The sequence below is a fragment of the Staurois parvus genome, unplaced genomic scaffold (assembly GCF_062004578.1).
Source record: "Staurois parvus isolate SC_StPar_1 unplaced genomic scaffold, SC_StPar_1.0 ptg000019l, whole genome shotgun sequence".
In the NCBI taxonomy this organism is placed as follows: Eukaryota; Metazoa; Chordata; class Amphibia; order Anura; family Ranidae; genus Staurois; species Staurois parvus.
The window spans coordinates 9,850,730-9,868,702 of record NW_028317815.1 but is presented as its reverse complement, the minus strand read 5'-3'; the positions used below and the strand labels follow the sequence as shown (position 1 = coordinate 9,868,702).

The following is a 17,973-nucleotide window of genomic DNA, read 5'->3' as shown; positions in this document are numbered from 1 at the left end:
CCTTTTAACCTCCCTAGCGGTAATCCCGAGTGTGGTTCGGGGTTAAGTTTCCGTACCAAAAGTGATAACCCCAAGCTACACTCGAGATTACACTGTAGTGTAATTTACCTTGGCCTGCGATCCCCAGATGTCCTCCCGCTGTGTCCTCTGGCCGTGTCCTCCAGCCGATGCTGGCATCCATCTTCCGGGTTCCTTTCCCTGCCAGCGTCGCAACACAGGGGGGTGGAACCGGCAGGAGATTAAAAAAAATAAAAACAGGATATACACACAATACATTGTAATCTGTTAGGATTACATTACTGTATCAAACCATTTCACCTCAGTTTTGTCCCTAGTGCTTTCTCCATTGCCCTGCCTGCACTTTTACCATGCGTTCTTTCGGCCTGGAAACTTGAGAACGTCCATGGCATCCAAAGAGCATCCCTTTAGGTCAAAAGCAGTTTTAGAACAGCTAGAAAACAGCGATAGTGAATTAGAATCACTTGCAAAATTGAGAGATAGTGAGTCGTGGGGAAATTCGCCATCAGACACTGAAAGTGACGACAGCGACGTTTCTGCGACTGAGCTCAATGATGTGCAAACTTGGTGCTCTATTTCATATTTCTTGTGTTTTGGTTTGATTACATTATTAAATTAAATGTATCTTATTATTTATAATTATTATATTATAATTTATGATTTTGTGTTTCAAACTTTGTCATACCCGAGATGTTTACTAGACTCTTGTTTGGACAGATTTAAGTGAGATATTCCTAAGAATTACAGGCCTACAATATAAAACAACAAATTTCCATGCAAAACAATGTACTGCTTTGACATTCAAAAATATTGATGTAATCAGACCACCAGGGAGGTTAAGCAGACTTAGGTGTGTAGTGGCAGAGCATCTGGGTGTAAGGCCTTGTGTCAGACTGCTCTTTTTTTTAGGTCTGTGGAGATGCAAAACCAACTTGAAACAGGTCAAATGCAGGTCAGAAGAAGGTCAACTGTAGGCAAATGCACCTGTCAATTTCTGCATGATCTCAGAAGCATCTCAAACTGATGTCAAGCTAAAACCGTTGACTCTAGCCAAAAAAAACTGTCAAAAGAGGCTCTTAAAGGGAATATGGCTAATTTAGAGCAGTGATTTCATGACCCTTAATTCACATACTTGACATTTCTACTAATGTGAGGACAAGTGAATATCCCTGTCATTTTCAGTGAGATATCAAGTCTTAGTTACCCTAAAGGAAAGGTCTAGGGTTAGAAACTGGTTCTCATTAGTAAAAGCTTGCTGGACTGTTAAGTCAATATAAAGCCAAAAATATTTTTTTTTCTTTAGTTTTGGATAGTGTTTATAGTATAGAAGATTTGAACCATAGTTACTGCTATCTGGGACATCAATAGAGAGATTTCCCCTCACTTCCTGTTGCAATGTCAATTATTTCAAACAGCAAGTAGGGGATAATATGCAGTGAAGAAACACAAAATACAATTTCCCCACTTCCTGCTTGGCAAAACCATTGTCAGAAGGGCAGGAAGTGAGGTAATATCTCTTCCTAATTAGCAGCTAAAACTGACAAAGGTTCTAACCCTTCCTAAATCTGTTTTTTTCTGCTTTCACAAAAGTGATTTAAAGCAGAACTAAACACTCCTATCCTTTACAGCCAAGGAAGCTGCCATTTTATTCTCCGTTTCATCTGCAGTTGCCATGGTGCCACACTTGTGATCAGTTATGACACCAGTCAAATGATGGCTTCACAATACGGTTGAGAGCACATGAAACTGCAGCAGTTATCCTTCATGCCTTGAGTGTAACTGTTTGGGGAAACCATTTGGTGTATGTGATTCCGCTTTAGGTTTTCTTCAAACAGATGATCTAATACTGTAATGGTATCTCATGATGTTACAACTGCTTTTATCAAGTGGCAGTGTCTCACAAACATAATGTTGGAATCTTAAAAATGTTTTACATTTTTACATTATTTTTAGTAGGTTATTAAAACATAATAGACATATTTTGTGCATTGACCTTTACAAATATAATGCAATATAATCATACCTTTAAATCACAGTGAACTGTGCTATTTTATAATTGGCACTATAAAAGTGATAACTGTAGCAGTATGAATTCAATTCTAGACACTGATTGATTCCTGTTTGGTTTTTTGGCGGTTTGTGCCAGGATAAAGGAAAGCATGTTTTCTTGAATCAAAACTGTAAATTCAGTTTGTGTAAACTTATCGTTAACCAAAGAGTACAAACCCTTTTTTTTTTTTTTTTAACATTGCTAGGCAGTTCAGATTTACATAGTCATAAATCAAATTACTTCTCAGCCAGTAAAAAATTGTGTTTGTTGGGAAAATGGCTTTCATAATATCTCTGTAAGTACATTTCCCACTGTGATGGTCATTTTGTGCTTTTACTGTTTCCCATGTTTTAATTTCCATTAGATTTAGCATTTCTAAAATGTGACGTTTTCCATAATATGCACTAAATTGTTTTTAAGGCTCAAACTAAGTAAAAGCTACTTAGCTAGATTCAGGGGTAACTGTTTTCTGTCCGTCAGTGATGCATAGGTACCACTATACAATATATTCTTAGTAGGAGGTTGTAACAAAGCAAAGAAGTTGTCTCAGAACCTTCTGGTGGAAGCCTTTCTATAGAACATATGTATTATAAAGGAACATATATTTGGCAACTTCAAACAAGTATCTTGACCATACCTCCAGGCACCTTCAGGTGCCTGTAGCAGCCTCCAACAGCCTACACTTGCAGCTGATCATTATGCTGTTTTCATAGCAATGCTCCAGAGCTTTTGACCTTTTAAGGCCTCCAAAAATGTGATAGGTAGTCAGGAAGTTCAATTCATAATTAACGCTCCTTGAAAGCCTGAAAGTACTTATTAGATTTTGGGGGCCTATATGTGGCTAGGCTGTCAAACATTATCTCACATGTGGTATCCTCATACTCGAGAGAGTTAGGAGAATGAGTTTTGGGGGTGTAATTCCCTGTATACCCATGGCATGTGTGAGGAAATATCTCATTAAACTGACAACTTTGTGTTAAAAAAAAAATTATTTTTTTTGCCAGTTTCTAAAAGCTTGTGACAAAAAATAAAATCTTCCATGAAAATACCTTGGGGTGTCTAATTCCAAAAAGGGGTAATTCGTGGGGGTGTTTGAGCTGTCCTGGCATTTTATGCCAAAGATTAGAAGCCACACATCCACCCACTCTTATTGGGCATACATATAGGCCTGGAAAGTTATGAATTTGGATTGGCGGAAATGTAGTGTGGGGCATAGATATTACTTTGTTACACAATCAAATTGTAGTGGTCTTAGGTGAAAAACAGCTTAAAAAAGTCAAGGGGTATAATTAAGTTTGCTGTTTTCACCTGAACCCCAGGCTAGGCTGTAAATGGGGGGATAACACTTCCTGCTGAATCTAGGGGCAGCCAATTAGGGTTCACAAGCACCTCTGGAAGGCTACTATGGGTTCTACGGGCCTGTGCTCAAATTCTTGGTGGCTGCAGTTGCATTACATTACTAGCGCTAGCCACCTTGCCAGCTTGTACTGCATTACTGATGCTCACCAGCAGGGCTCAGCCATGCAGACTTGATCTTTAGCTGCGCTGCCTGCGTCCATAGACACAAACAGCATGGCCCAGCCTCGCCGCCTGCTCCCTCGTCACAAAATTTGACTGGCGGCAGCAGGAGCCAATGGCTTCCACTGCCTCAGCAAAGCTTGTGAGAGTGGGGAGAGAGGAGAGAGCCACTACAGACGGGCACAGTGCTTTATCAATTTAGGTAAGTATAAGGGGGTGATGGGGCGATACTGCTACCTAAACATTTTTTACCTTAATGCATTGAATGCAATAAGGTTAAAAAATGTTTAGGCTTTAGAACCACCTTAAGGCTGGTCATTATATAGTATAGTAATGGCCTATTTGCACTTTGGGCATCTCTGAGATGTACAGTATCCTTAGCTTACATGGTCAGGAAAGATGAAAGGTTCCTTTCAGTTTTTTGCATTACACAGTAGTCTTGTAAGCAAGTAACATGCAGTTTTCTGTTAAAAGAAATTAAGGAGGTCTGGAATAGTTCTGCTGACAATCAAGAACTTCAATCGGATCCATTCAAAAAGCTGTTAGCCAAAATGAATGGTACCCGAGCCATTTTGGATAGGAGAGAAGAATCCCTCCATAATGGAACCCTATGCAGTGTTTGTTCCGACCAATACATTTAGGCTGCACTGAAGCAGAATAGAGGCTGCATTCAGGCTGAGTTTGATGCATATGTGCTTGGCTGGTCCTGCAAAACTAGTATGAAAGCCAAGTGCAGTTAATTTTGACACAGTTCTTTAATTAAACAATACACTTCTAAAAAGCAGAGCAGTGACAGTATTGTATTACATTATTGCATGCATACCTACATAATTATTTGAACTGTATAGTTGCATAAACTGCATATATACATGCATATTTAAATACATAAACTGCATAAGTACATGCATACTTAAATGCATAAACTGCATACGTACATGCATACCTAAATGCATAAACTACATACTTACATGCATACATAAATGCATGAACTGCATATGCATACTTAAATGCATAAACTGCATATGTAAATGCATACCTAAATGCAAACTTCTATAGACTACATATACTTATATTTGCAAAGAATGCATATCTACATGCATACTTAAATGCATAAACTGCATATGTACATGCATACTTAAATGCATAAACTGCGTACGTACATGCATACTTATACTTCCACAAATTGCATACTTGCATGCATACTTGTGTGAATTGCGTACTTGTATAATCTGCATAAACTAAACTGCATAAATGCATACTTGTATACCTGCATAACTTCATACCTGTGTACCTACCGAACTACATGCCTGTATACCTGCATGCTTGTGTGATTGCATAGCTGTAGACCAACATGGCTATGAACCTGCATCCTTGTTGGACTGCATAGTCAGATCACAATATAGTTGTTACATTATTGACTTAAAGGGTCCCAGAAGGGGGAGGCAGCCGAGAGGCAGGTGCATCGCCCTCAGGTCCAGTGGATTTGGGGGGCTAGTGGACTCGGGGGGGGATAATCTGTCGGTGTTCGCATATCACGATAGACCTGTCATATCAGGTGTATCTGGGCCTCTTTGTTTGTCTGGCATTGCAGCTATACCTGGTGGCAGAGCTGCAATGGATTTTGATTGCATCACCCTAAGTGATGTCTAGACCAGCGTTTTTCAACCACTGTGCCGCGGCACACTAGTGTGCCGTGAGATATTGTCTGGTGTGCCGTGGGAAAAATTCCAATTTCATCTGTAACATGTGGCTTCGGCTCACAAATAGACCAATCATTAGAATCTAATGATTCAGTGGTCGGCAAGCCGCGGCTCGCGAGCCACATGCGGCTCTTTACCCAGTCTAATGCGGCTCTTCTGTGTGCCGGGCGCCTGCTCCCCTCCCTCCTCTCGGTCGGCCGCTCCCCTGCCTCCTCTCGGTTGGCAGCCCCAAAAGTCCGCGCGGACCTTTTAATCCGGCTTGCGGATGTGGCTGTCAGGATGTGTGTAGGCGGGGCAGCGTGCCGAACGTGAGGGGAGGGGAGCTAGGCTCCTCTCACAGTCCGCCCTGAAGACCCGAACGGCGCGGGAAGACAGCGAGAGGAACGCAAAAGGTAAGTGAATTGACACGGGGGACTTGGCTTACTAGAAGGGGGGGGGGGGGAATAGTACTGTGGGGGATGAAATACTATATGAGGGATGAATTACTTTATGAGGGATGAAATACTATATGGGGGGATGAAATACTATATGGGGGATGAATTACTATATCAGGGATGAATTACTATATGAGGGATGAAATACTATATGGGGGGATGAAATACTATATGGGGGGATGAAATACTATATGGGGGGATGAATTACTATATGAGGGATGAAATACTATATGGGGGGATGAAATACTATATGAGGGATGAAATACTATATGGGGGATGAATTACTATATGAGGGATGAATTACTGTATGAGGGATGAAATACTATATGGGGGGATGAAATACTATATGAGGGATGAAATACTATATGAGGGGATGAAATACTATATGGGGGGATGAAATACTATATGGGGGATGAAATACTATATGAGGGATGAAATACTATATGAGGGATGAAATACTATATGAGGGATGAATTACTATATGAGGGATGAAATACTATATGGGGGGATGAAATACTATATGGGGGGATGAAATACTATATGGGGGGATGAAATACTATATGAGGGATGAATTACTATATGAGGGATGAAATACTATATGGGGGGATGAAATACTATATGGGGGGATGAAATACTATATGAGGGATGAATTACTATATGGGGGGATGAAATACTATATGAGGGATGAATTACTATATGAGGGATGAAATACTATATGAGGGATGAAATACTATATGGGGGGATGAAATACTATATGAGGGATTAATTACTATGCTTACTATGGGGGAATATTACTATACTTACTATGGATGACACATACACATCATTCATCTACTCTTGGTCCGGCCCCCGGGTCCAATTATAAAATACTTTATTATTTCATAATAAAGTAATTATAAAATAATTTCTTTGTGTTTGATTCCTATTCAAGAGAATTACTTTATATATAGTCAATATAGGCACAGAGGTAAATTTTTTTAACATTTTCTAATGGTGGTGTGCCTCGTGATTTTTTTCATGAAAAAAGTGTGCCTTTGCACAAAAAAGGTTGAAAAACACTGGTCTAGACATCCTTCTGTTTCAAATGGGATTCGTCCAATCAGTGATGGTCGGTCTGCAAGAGATAGATTTCGGGTGTCCATAGTCCTCAAGATGCATGTCTTTGTGTTCCATTTTTTTTTCAGTCTCATCAAGGGTTCTGCAATTTGCAGTAAAGCATAGCTTCTTTTTGTTTGGAGGCACTTCCCTTTGGCCACCCGATAGTTCACAAAGCTCCTAGCCCCAGTGCTGGGCTTGCTGAGGACACAGGTGGTGTCAATCCCTGAATACCTTAATGTTCCTTTGCTCAGGGAGTAGTGGGTTCTACGTTTAAAGTGAAATATAAGAAGCAAAAGGTATCCTTCAATACGTCTCTGCATGAGAAAATGGTATCTACGTTGAAGCAGTTTCCTATGGATGGTTCCACACCAGGGCTTTTGTAGAGGAGCATTTTGTCTGGATCATGAAGATCCAAGCATTGGATTGCTGGAGGGTTTTGTCCCCTGGGTATTGCAAAGTCTGATTTGGTGGCTGTTTGGAATCTGGAAAAGGGGTCCTTTTCCTTCTAATGATATGCAAGATAGTGACCACCAATGCCAGTCTGTCTGGTTGAGGGGCTGGTTTGGTGGTGGCTACAGTTCAGGGGATTTGATCTCCACAAGAGAGAATTCTGCCCATCAGTATTTTGGAACTTTGGCAATATGCCTTGCTCTGGATTATTAGACAAACCAGTTGCACAGGTTTGTGGTCAGGGTTCGGTCTGACAATGCCACACCAGTGGTGTACATCAACCACCAGGGCAGCACCAGGAGTCACGCGGTTCAGTAAAAGGTAAACCACATTCTGTCTGGGGCAGAACAACATGCCCCATATCTGTCGGCAATACAGATTCCAGGTATAGAAAACTGACAGGGTTTTCTTTTCCACAGAGGTCAGCAGCTGATACAGGGAGAGTGCTCCCTGCATCCCAAGATGTGCTCGGCAGTCTGAAGTATTAAAAGGATAAAAACATGAGAACGTTCATAAAGTGACTAAAGGTGCTCATGGGAATCCTGCGTTCTCCTTAATTCGGTGCTTGTGCAATCAGGTATAGAAGAAATGCGCACTCACTGGAACGCATAATAAAATGCGCGTTTGTATAATAAATCCTGATGTCATCAAAGGTCATCTGAGACAGGACAGGAATGGGGCTGAATCATTCACAGGGTGCATGGATCCTGGGGCTTTAAATGATGATCAGGAGAGTACCAGAGTTCCCTTTAAGGGATGGATGGGTGCAGCTCACAAGGTGTACAGGAGGGTCCCTCTCTGGAGACTGGATACTGGGTTGTCTGAAAATCAATGCTCCCCAGGGGAGTTAAAGCAGAACTGTACCCATAGTGTAGTATTTACTGGTAGTTTAATAGTATATATAAAATAAGTTTTAAGATAAAACATCAATATAAAATTGTCCAGGTAAATGCAAACAAAAACTGTGCAGAGATAACCAAACAGGACTAACCGTCCACATTCAAAGATGGCCGCCAGAGCTCCACGTTGCTCCGGCGGCGTGACGTCACGGCGTTATTGGATGCTCCTTACACGTTTTGTGCACCCACATGTTGTCTGAGGGGATCACCAATAGCGCCAAGCCGTGCGCCGTCTGTATATATAGACACTGGCGCATGCGTATTCCGCAGGCGCCATCTTTAGAGAGACCGAGTCCAATGCGCACGCATGGCTAAGCGGCCGCCATTTTTCCGTGGAACCTTATTGGTAATAGTATAATGTAATGGTAACTGCGAGTGTCACCAGTAATTTATCAGGGAAAGAAAATTTAAAAAGGGATCATATTTAATAGACAAAATTACCCATGCAAATATAGGTATCAGATGGTAAGGAAACCTCTATAGAGGACGTAGATTATATTGAGGGGCGTAGATTATATTGCGGATATATTCCACGGAAAAAAAATTGTCTTTTTATATACAGAGAGATACAATTATTCAACAGGTATTAATGTGCTCTGATAAAACATATTAATATTCAAAATCATAAGTATCTAGCATGTGAAGCATAAAATATATGACAATTACTTCAGAGGATGTATATACCATAGAAGATAGTAAGGACGACCTTAAAGGTCTTTTCCTACATTTGCAAAACCTCACTAATGGGATGTGTCTTTTCTTGATAAATATATTAAAGAAAACATGGTCCCACGGTCCTTTAGATGGGACAAACCTCCAGATACAGCTGACAGTACTGGTTTATTGGAATGGTTCAGATATTTCAATAGTGCTGGAACTGAGCTTTTAAAATTTCTTATTACATGGAAAAAGAAAAAATTGACCTATCTTGACTCTGAAATTAATTAAATACAGTGGAAAGAACATCATTTCACCACCGCCGGCCCCAACCAGGTGCTCCTCATAAGATTTTTGACAAAGATTTTGAAAGTCTCTCCTAAAGCCCATGCATAAAAAAGCCCGCCTAGAATTTGCCAGGGCCCATGCTGAAAAAGCTGATGACTACTGGGACTCTGTTCTCTGGAGTGATGAGACCGAGATAATTGTTTTTGGAACTGATGCCTTCAACACTGTATGGCATCGCAAAGAAGACGAGTACAAAGAAAAATGCATGGTGCCTACAGTGAAATGTGGTGGCAGTGTCCTTCTGTGGGGCTGCATGAGTGCTGCTGGTGTCAGGGAGCTGCATTTCATTGATGGCATCATGACCTCACAGATGTACTGCTCTATATTGAAAGAGAAGATGCTACCATCACTCCGTGCCCTTGGTCGTCGTGCACTTTCCCAACATGACAATGATCCAAAACACAAATCTAAGGCCACTGCTGCATTTCTGAAGAACAGTGATTCAGTGGCCAATATGTCTCCTGATCTGAACCCAATAAAACCCCTATGGGGAATTCTGAAGAGACAAGTTGATCATCACTCTCCATCCAGCATCCAGCCTCTAAAAGAGGTCATTCTTGAAAAATGGAAAAATATATATATATATGTGTGTGTATATCATAGCAAAGTCTCAAAGGGAGCCTGGAAAAGTCATGTTTGGAATTTACACATCTGCCAGGCTCCCCTTCACCTAGAACTCAGTCAGTGCTCTTAAGCCTGGGGATCAGACAAGTCTTGTCTGTGGAAGCTGTGAAATTGTATGTAAAAGCTGACACACATGAGGCTTGCTCAGCCTGCTAGTTAGGACATGGATGTACAGTTGTGTTCAAAATAATAGCAGTCAGACATCACTAACCTGATCAATCACTGTTTTTGGTAGAAATTATATTTCTACATGGCAAATAATTTACTAGCAGGTGTAGCAGAGTAATAGAAATCCAACAGACCCAACAGTCATGACATGCATGCTGCTGATTCTGTGTAATTGAATCACTAATTGAAAGGGACATGTTCAAAATAATAGCAGTGTGGAGTTATATTAATGAGGTCATTCATTCTTTGAAAAACAGGTGGCAATTATTTCCCTTATTTAAGGAAGGAAGGCAGCAAATGTTGTACATGCTGGTTACAATGCATTTCTCTGTGAAATTCTGAAGAAAATGGGTCATTCCAGACATTGTTCAGAAGAACAGCGTACCTTGATTAAAAAGTTGATTGGAGAGGGGAAAACATATAAAGAAGTGCAGAAAATGATAGGCTGCTCAGCTAAAATGATCGCAAATGCTTTAAAATGGCAACCAAAACCTGAAAGACGTGGAAGAAAGCGAAAAACTACCATTCGAATGGATAGAAGAATAGCCAAAATGGCAAGGACTCAGCCAACAATCAGCTCCGGGAAGATGAAAGAAGGTCTAAAGTTACCTGTGAGTACTGTTACAATTAGAAGACGCCTATGTGAAGCCAAGCTATCTGCAAGAAGCCCCCGCAAAGTCCCACTGTTGAAAAAAAGACATGCTGAAGAGGTTACAATTTGCCAAAGAGCACATTGACTGGCCTAAAGAGAAATGGCACAACATTTTGTGGACTGATGAAAGTAAGATTGTTCTTTTTGGGTCTAGTGGCCGGAGACAGTTTGTCAGACGACCCCCAAACACTGAATTCAAGCCACAGTACACTGTGAAGACAGTGAAGTATGGTTGCGCAAGCATCATGATATGGGGATGTTTCTCATACTACGGCGTTGGGCCTATTTATCGCATACCAGGGATCATGGATCAGTTTGAATACTTCAGAATACTTGAAGAGATCATGCTGCCTTATGCTGAAGAGGAAATGCCCTTGAAATGGGTGTTCCAACAAGACCCCAAACACACCAGTAAACGTGCAACATCTTGGTTCCAGACCAACAAGATTGACGTTATGGAGTGGCCAGCCCAATCCCCGGATCTTAATCCAATAGAAAACTTGTGGGGTGACATAAAAAATGCAGTTTCTGAGGCAAAACCAAGAAATCGAGAAGAACTGTGGAATGTAGTCCAATCACCCTGGGCTGGAATACCTGTTCACAGGTGCCAGAAGTTGGATGACTCCATGCAACACAGATATACAGCAGTTCTCAGAAACAGTGCTTATACAACTAAATATTAATTAAGTGATTCAAAGGAAAGCAAAATCTTCAAACATTTTTCAGTTTATATAGTGAATGTTTGAGTTTGTAAAGAAGAACACTGCTATTTTTTTGAACAGTCTAATATTCACTTTTCTTCATCTTTTTTTAGAGGAACAACACAAATTTGATATATTTTTCTTCATGTTTTGATTTGGAATGGAATGTGTAGTGTTCCCAATGCATTTGTGTGTATGGAAATAAAAGCTATTAGAAGGATTTTGAGCTTTATTCACTTTTTTCAACACACTGCTATTATTTTGAACACATATGTATGTAGTTAGCACCAGGACATGGCAAAGATTTTGTTTTGGAGGTTTTTGCCTTTTTTATTGTTTGGAACACTGTACAACACCTGTAAATGGACTTGTAATTAGCACCAATAAACACTACATTGTTTGTCACTATCATCACTGGACTGGTATCTGTGCCTGAAAATGTGCTCACCCCAGCGATTTTTATACCTGCTACCTATTCTCACTCTTTATCAGATTCTGGTTCTAAAATGCTGCTGGGATATGATTGCACTTATAGCCTAATTTTTTTTAAAAAAGTTTTTCTTTTTAATTCCACATAACCTTTATTTGGAAAAAAAATGGGAGCATACCGAGATCAAAATCAACATTTTCCAAAGACTATACAGAGTAAAAATGTGAAGTTTATACACAAGCATAATGAACTTAGTGGTGTTCAGGTCTCCATCAGGGTACATGCCCTGATCATCCCTAAGAAAGTAGTAATAAAAGGCAGCGGATTGGTGAAGAGAGCAAAGAAAAAAATAATGGTTACATAATACGTAGCGTGCTAAGGGTAAACAGTATTAGGTGGACATCTATGTCAACAGAGGTGTTGAGAACCAGACTTCTGGAATAGTGAATAACATAGATTGCCAGGGGGTAAATATCTGGAAGCTATTTATATTTTCATTTTCTCTGAAATACAGTGACTATTTTAGTCATCAGTTCCTACATTCCATATTTTCTTTATTCATACATTAGTATGGTTTGGTTATTTATAAAGTTGTTTACATCAGATGGTGTTTTTTTTTTTTTTTTTGTCAAGAGCATATTGCTTACTGAATTTATATGTAGACCTAATCACTGCATCATAATTGCTTTGCAAACAAATGGGAGATCAAAGCTAGCGATTTGCCTAGAGCCTTCTGAACTATCTCACTTTGAGACTTCAGGTTGTAAACACTTTAGAAAGCACTAGTAGAAGCAGTCTAGAAACATTGTATCCATCAATTGTTAATAAAGACAATGATCAGCAATATTTACTCTAAGCACACCACCAGTGCTAATTTAAAACCTGATTACTCAGATGTTGCAATTAAAATAAATTAGTTATTTTACTGTATACTTGCTTTAGATTGACATGTTCTTTCAATTATCTTTGTCCAACAGCTGCAGGAGTGCACAAGTTTATAGATCTATAATTATGCTAAATATGTCAGAGAATTGTAATATGATCATTAGTGAGGGTTTTGTTTTACTTTGGGCTGTAATCGTTTGTTTGGAATCTTTTGGAAACATGTTAATTGCCTCCTTTGCACGAGAATGTGATCACCCAAAAATGATAATGGATGAACACCTTATGTTCCAGCTTACTGAAGAGTAAATAAGTAATAGGAAAAAGCAGAGTGAGAGTAGGCAAGTGGGAATTGATTTCTACTTTAATTGGTACCTGAGTAAGTGGGTCATAGGATAGTAACTCGGATTTGTTTGAATACTTTATATAGGTTGTCATATATTACTTAGAGTAATATAGAGGTTTTGAAGGGTTTTTTTTTTATTACATTTAAATTTATTGTTTGGTATTCATACAGATGGATTGATATTTTTTTTATTTCTGTTTGACTTTGGAAGGGAAAAAAGATTAAAGGTTTTACAGTAAAAATAATTATGAATGGACATAGTAAACTGCGAACCTCCTTTGTTTACCAGTTGGGCAGAATTCAGAGTTTCCTTTCCTTCATATTTCTTTTATCATCCCGCTGTCAGAGCTTGTGGTTGCATTACTTCCACTGTTATATATATATATATATATATATATATATATATATTTATATATATATACACATACACACACTATATTGCCAAAAGAATTGGGACACTCCTCCAAATCATTGGATTCAGGTGTTCCAATCACCTGTATGGCCACAGGTGTAAAAAAATCAAGCACTTAGGCATGCAGACTGCTTCTACAAACATGTGAACATGTGTGAAAGAATGGGTCGCTCTCAGGAGCTCAGTGAATTCAATAAGCCCTCCATGAAATTTCCTTGCTACTAAATCTTCCACGGTCAACTGCTACTGGTATTATAGCAAAGCAACTGGAAACAACAGCAACTCAGCCACGACATGGTAGGCCATATAAAATGACAGAGCGAGGTCAGCGCATGCTGAAGCGCACAGTGCGCGGAAGTCACCAACTGTCTGCAGAGTCAATAGCTAAAGACCTCCAAACTTCCTGTGGCCTTCAAATTAGCACATCAGCAGTGCGTAGAAATCTTCATGGAATAGGTTTCCATGGCCAAGCAGCTGCATTCAGGCCTTACATCACCAAGTGCAATTCAAACCGTCGGATGCAGTGGTGTAAAGCTCGCCGTCACCAGACTTTAGAGCAGTGGAGATGTGTTCTCTGGAGTGACAAATCACACTTATCTGTCTGGCAATTCAATGGACGTGTCTGGGAAACCCATTCCATGAAGCTCTCTACACACTTGACTGGCCTGCACAGAGTCCTGACCTCAACCCTCTAGAATATCTTTGGAATGAATTAGAGCAGAGGCTTCAAGCCAGGCCTTTCTTGTCTGACATCAGTGCCTGTCCTCACATATGGAAGAATGGTCAAACATTCCCATAGACATACTCCAAAACCTTGTGGACAGGCTTCCCAGAAGAGTTGAAGCTGTTATAGCTGTAAAGGGTGGGCCAACTCAATATTGAACCCTACGGACTATAACTGGGATGCCATTAAAGTTCATGGGCGTGTAAAGGTAGGCGTTCCAATACTTTTGTCAATATAGTGTGTGTGTGTATATATATGTGTGTGTGTGTGTGTGTGTGTGTGTGTGTGTGTGTGTGTATATATATATATATATATATATATATATACACACACAGTTGTGCTCAAAAGTTTGCATACCCTGGCAGAAATTGTGACATTGATATTGAAAATATGACTGATCATGCCAAAAAATGCTCTTTTATTGAAGGATGATGATCATATGAAGCCATTTATTATCTAATAGTTGTTTGGCTCCTTTTTAAATCATAATAATAACAGAAATCACCCAAATGGCCATGATCAAAAGTTTACATACCCTGGAATGTTTGGCCTTGGTGCAGACACACAAGGTGACACACATGGGTTAAAATACCAATTAGAGGTTAATGTCCCACATCTGTGGCTTTTTAAATTGCAATTAGTGTCAGTGATTAAATAGTCAATGAGTTTTTTTTTTAGCTCTTACATGGAAGCACTGACTAGGCTTGATACTGAGCCATTGGGATCAGAAAAGAACTGTCAAAAGCCCTGCTTAACAAGGTAATGGAACTTTATAAAGATGGAAAAGGACATAGCAAGAGCTAACAAACTCATTGACTATTTATACACTGACACTAATTGCAATTTAAAAAGCCACAGATGTGGGACATTAACCTCTAATTGGCATTTTAACCCATGTGTGTTACCTTGTGTGTCTGTACCAAGGCCAAACATTCCAGGGTATGTTAACTTTTGATCATGGCCATTTGGGTGATTTCTGTTATCATTATGAAAGGAGCCAAACAACTATTTGATAATAAATGGTTTCATATGATCATAATCCTTCAATAAAAGAGCATTTTTTTTGGCATGAGCAGTCATATTTTCAATATCAATGCCAAAATTTCACAATTTCTGCCAGGGTATGCAAACTTTTGAGCACAACTGTATATCTATATCTATCTATGTATACAAATACACACACACGGTAACCGACAGGAGTCGGACATTTTTAGAACAGGTAGTACACGATTAGTGGTGATGGGAGGGGGACAAGCTAGGCGTCTACAACATTGTTTGCTTACGATAGCTTTATTCAAAATGGTGAGCCTATCACAGCAACGCAGCAGCTATTTCATTGAAAATTCAATGTTGGCTGACACGGGGCCATTCCCAGTCACAACACGGTCTTCAGTTGCATTCAAGAGGATAGTCGTCACCTAAATGACATTATTTTTCATAACTGAATAAGTAACTTAAATATCATGTCTTGACCTCTGTTTTTGTAAAATTAAATACATTTCGATCTGCAGAGTACTGTTTTTTTCAAAACCGTCCGATTCCCGTCGGTCACCCTGTATGTATATCACAAGTGAAAGGATCTGTTTTCAGGTTTTGAAGTAGACGTAAAGTGAAACTACGCTGCATCTAAGCACCACAAACCAAAAAAATTATATTTCTTTAAATTTAATATTAATCATTTGTGGGTTGGAAAAATCAATATTATAAAAATAAATATACTTCCACAGATTTTATTCCTTTTTCATATGATTCCTATGGGGATCCTGGTAGGTTTCTTTTCTACATTGCTGTCTTTCCTCTCACATTATAGTTGGAAAGGGAAACCCAATAGAATCTCCCGTGATGTTCTTTGCCACTCCAAAAGATCTGGTGGTCTAGCAATACCGACCGACTCACTCAGACCTTTGAGGATGCCCAGTGGGAGGGGAGAAATGCGTTAGAGATGGTCCGTGCTCACTTCATTTCCAGTGGAACATAGGCTGGTGTGGTACTTCTTGGTTTGGTGGTTTTATGCTTGTTATTACTTAATCATTGTAAGTGCAATATATACATTTTATCCTTTGGATTTTAATAAATGGAATTACACTATGTGGTTGCCTTCCTACGTTCCTTATGTATGAGTATCCAATCGCCACAGCTGATGGATTGAGACAGGCCAATGCAGCCTGAGAGAGGACTACAAGTCACAGCAGAACCAGAAATTTTCCTCCACCAAAGCGAGTCTGACACTTTTTTGGTTATAAGAGTCCACAGGAGTCTGTGAGGGAGTGGGACCACTGGTGGGGCGCACAGATCACGGACTGCATGATTGTATGATGAGCACTGTAATATTACTTGAAAGATATAGATTTAACCAGCAAACAAGTCACAAGGGACTGTTGAGATTTATCTATGTTTGTTATTATGAGGGGAGCACACAGGGCAGCACTCATATATTTTTGATTGTACATTTGGAGGGGATCAGTACCCTTAATAGGAGCTGCAGCCATTTTTGTTGGATTCTTTATCTGAGGTTTATTGTATGTTGTAATTTTAAGGTGTTGCTGTCACAGGGTGTTATATTCACACTAAATGTTTATAATCCTGAGTGCAGGATAAAAATAATATTTATCAAGATTCTACAACTGTCTCATGTGTCAGCTATTTCCTCTAGATTGGAAGAAGTGAATTATAAATTGCCTACCAGATGGCAATATTCACCTATTAACTTCATGCAATGCACCCTGCTAACTTGCCTCTGTGTTGGAGAAAATGCGGTGGCTGTGCTAAGTACAGCCACATTTGGAAGTGTTGCCCCATGATCTACACATATTGGTGAGAGGTCACTGACATGATCTCTACAATACAAGGCGAGACTCTGAAATTTGACCCTTGGTTGATATTATTTAATGGCTCTACTAAACCAGTAGGCCAATATAAGTGGTCCATTACCCTGCACTTATTAAATGCCAAATCCCTGATCCCAGCTTACTGGGGCCAACACTCGCTCCCCTCTATATCCCAAAGGCTACGCAAAGTAGACAATTTATGCCTTGCACATTTAGCTAGGGGATCCCCTACTAAACACTCTAAAATATGGGCATGTTGGTTTAAATTTAAAAATACCTTATTTTATTTAGACAATATGGTGAGTCTCTGACGACCAGTTTTGGTTAAAATGGTATTGGTCAAATTTTTTAGGTTCTGGTTGATAAAGGAGCAATAGATCATCCGTCAGTCCCCTCTTAATTCTGTTTTTCCCCAAATTGTTTTTCCTTCTGTATTTCTTTTTTTTTTTTTCTTTACAACAAAAATCATGCTCTTATTTTTTTTGAGGCAACATCTTGACACTGGTTAAACTTGAACATGGAATGTCAGTTGTAGCCCATTATATTGTTGTTATAAATCATCATGCTTGGCCTTTATTGTCATGATATTAAACTCTGCTCTTAACATTGTACTTGCTACTCCTCGTGATCAATGCTCAATTGGTTTTTTTGTGCAGTTTTATAATTTCAATAAAAATGTATTGAAAAAAAAATGTTTTAATATTCAAAGCAGCTCCCCCCCCAATCATCCATCCATGTCTCCATGCTTTATTTTGCTGAGAAATCACTCCCTAGCATTTCTGCCTGCTGTCATCTTGAATAAAGACAGCTGCATTTACTTCCTGGAATACATCTTCCCTTAGCTTAGGCATGCAGGCAGTAGGGTGTGCTTAGCTAACAAAACCCCTTCACCACTCCTGAAGACTCATGGGATGTATGGCATCATATGCCTAGGCATGGAAACCAGGAAGTAACTGAAGAGATTCATTACAAGTAAATAGAATATATTTTCTTATCTGTTGATTGGGAGAGTGTTCCTACTTAAATTGTGGCAA

General features: G+C 39.5%; 1 protein-coding gene across 2 annotated transcripts in view; it reads left to right on the top strand.

The window, feature by feature from the left end:
- The window catches only part of TBC1D22A (TBC1 domain family member 22A), a 642,021-nt gene that overhangs the window by 426,862 nt on the left and 197,186 nt on the right, over positions 1 to 17,973 (top strand). The window lies entirely within an intron of this gene.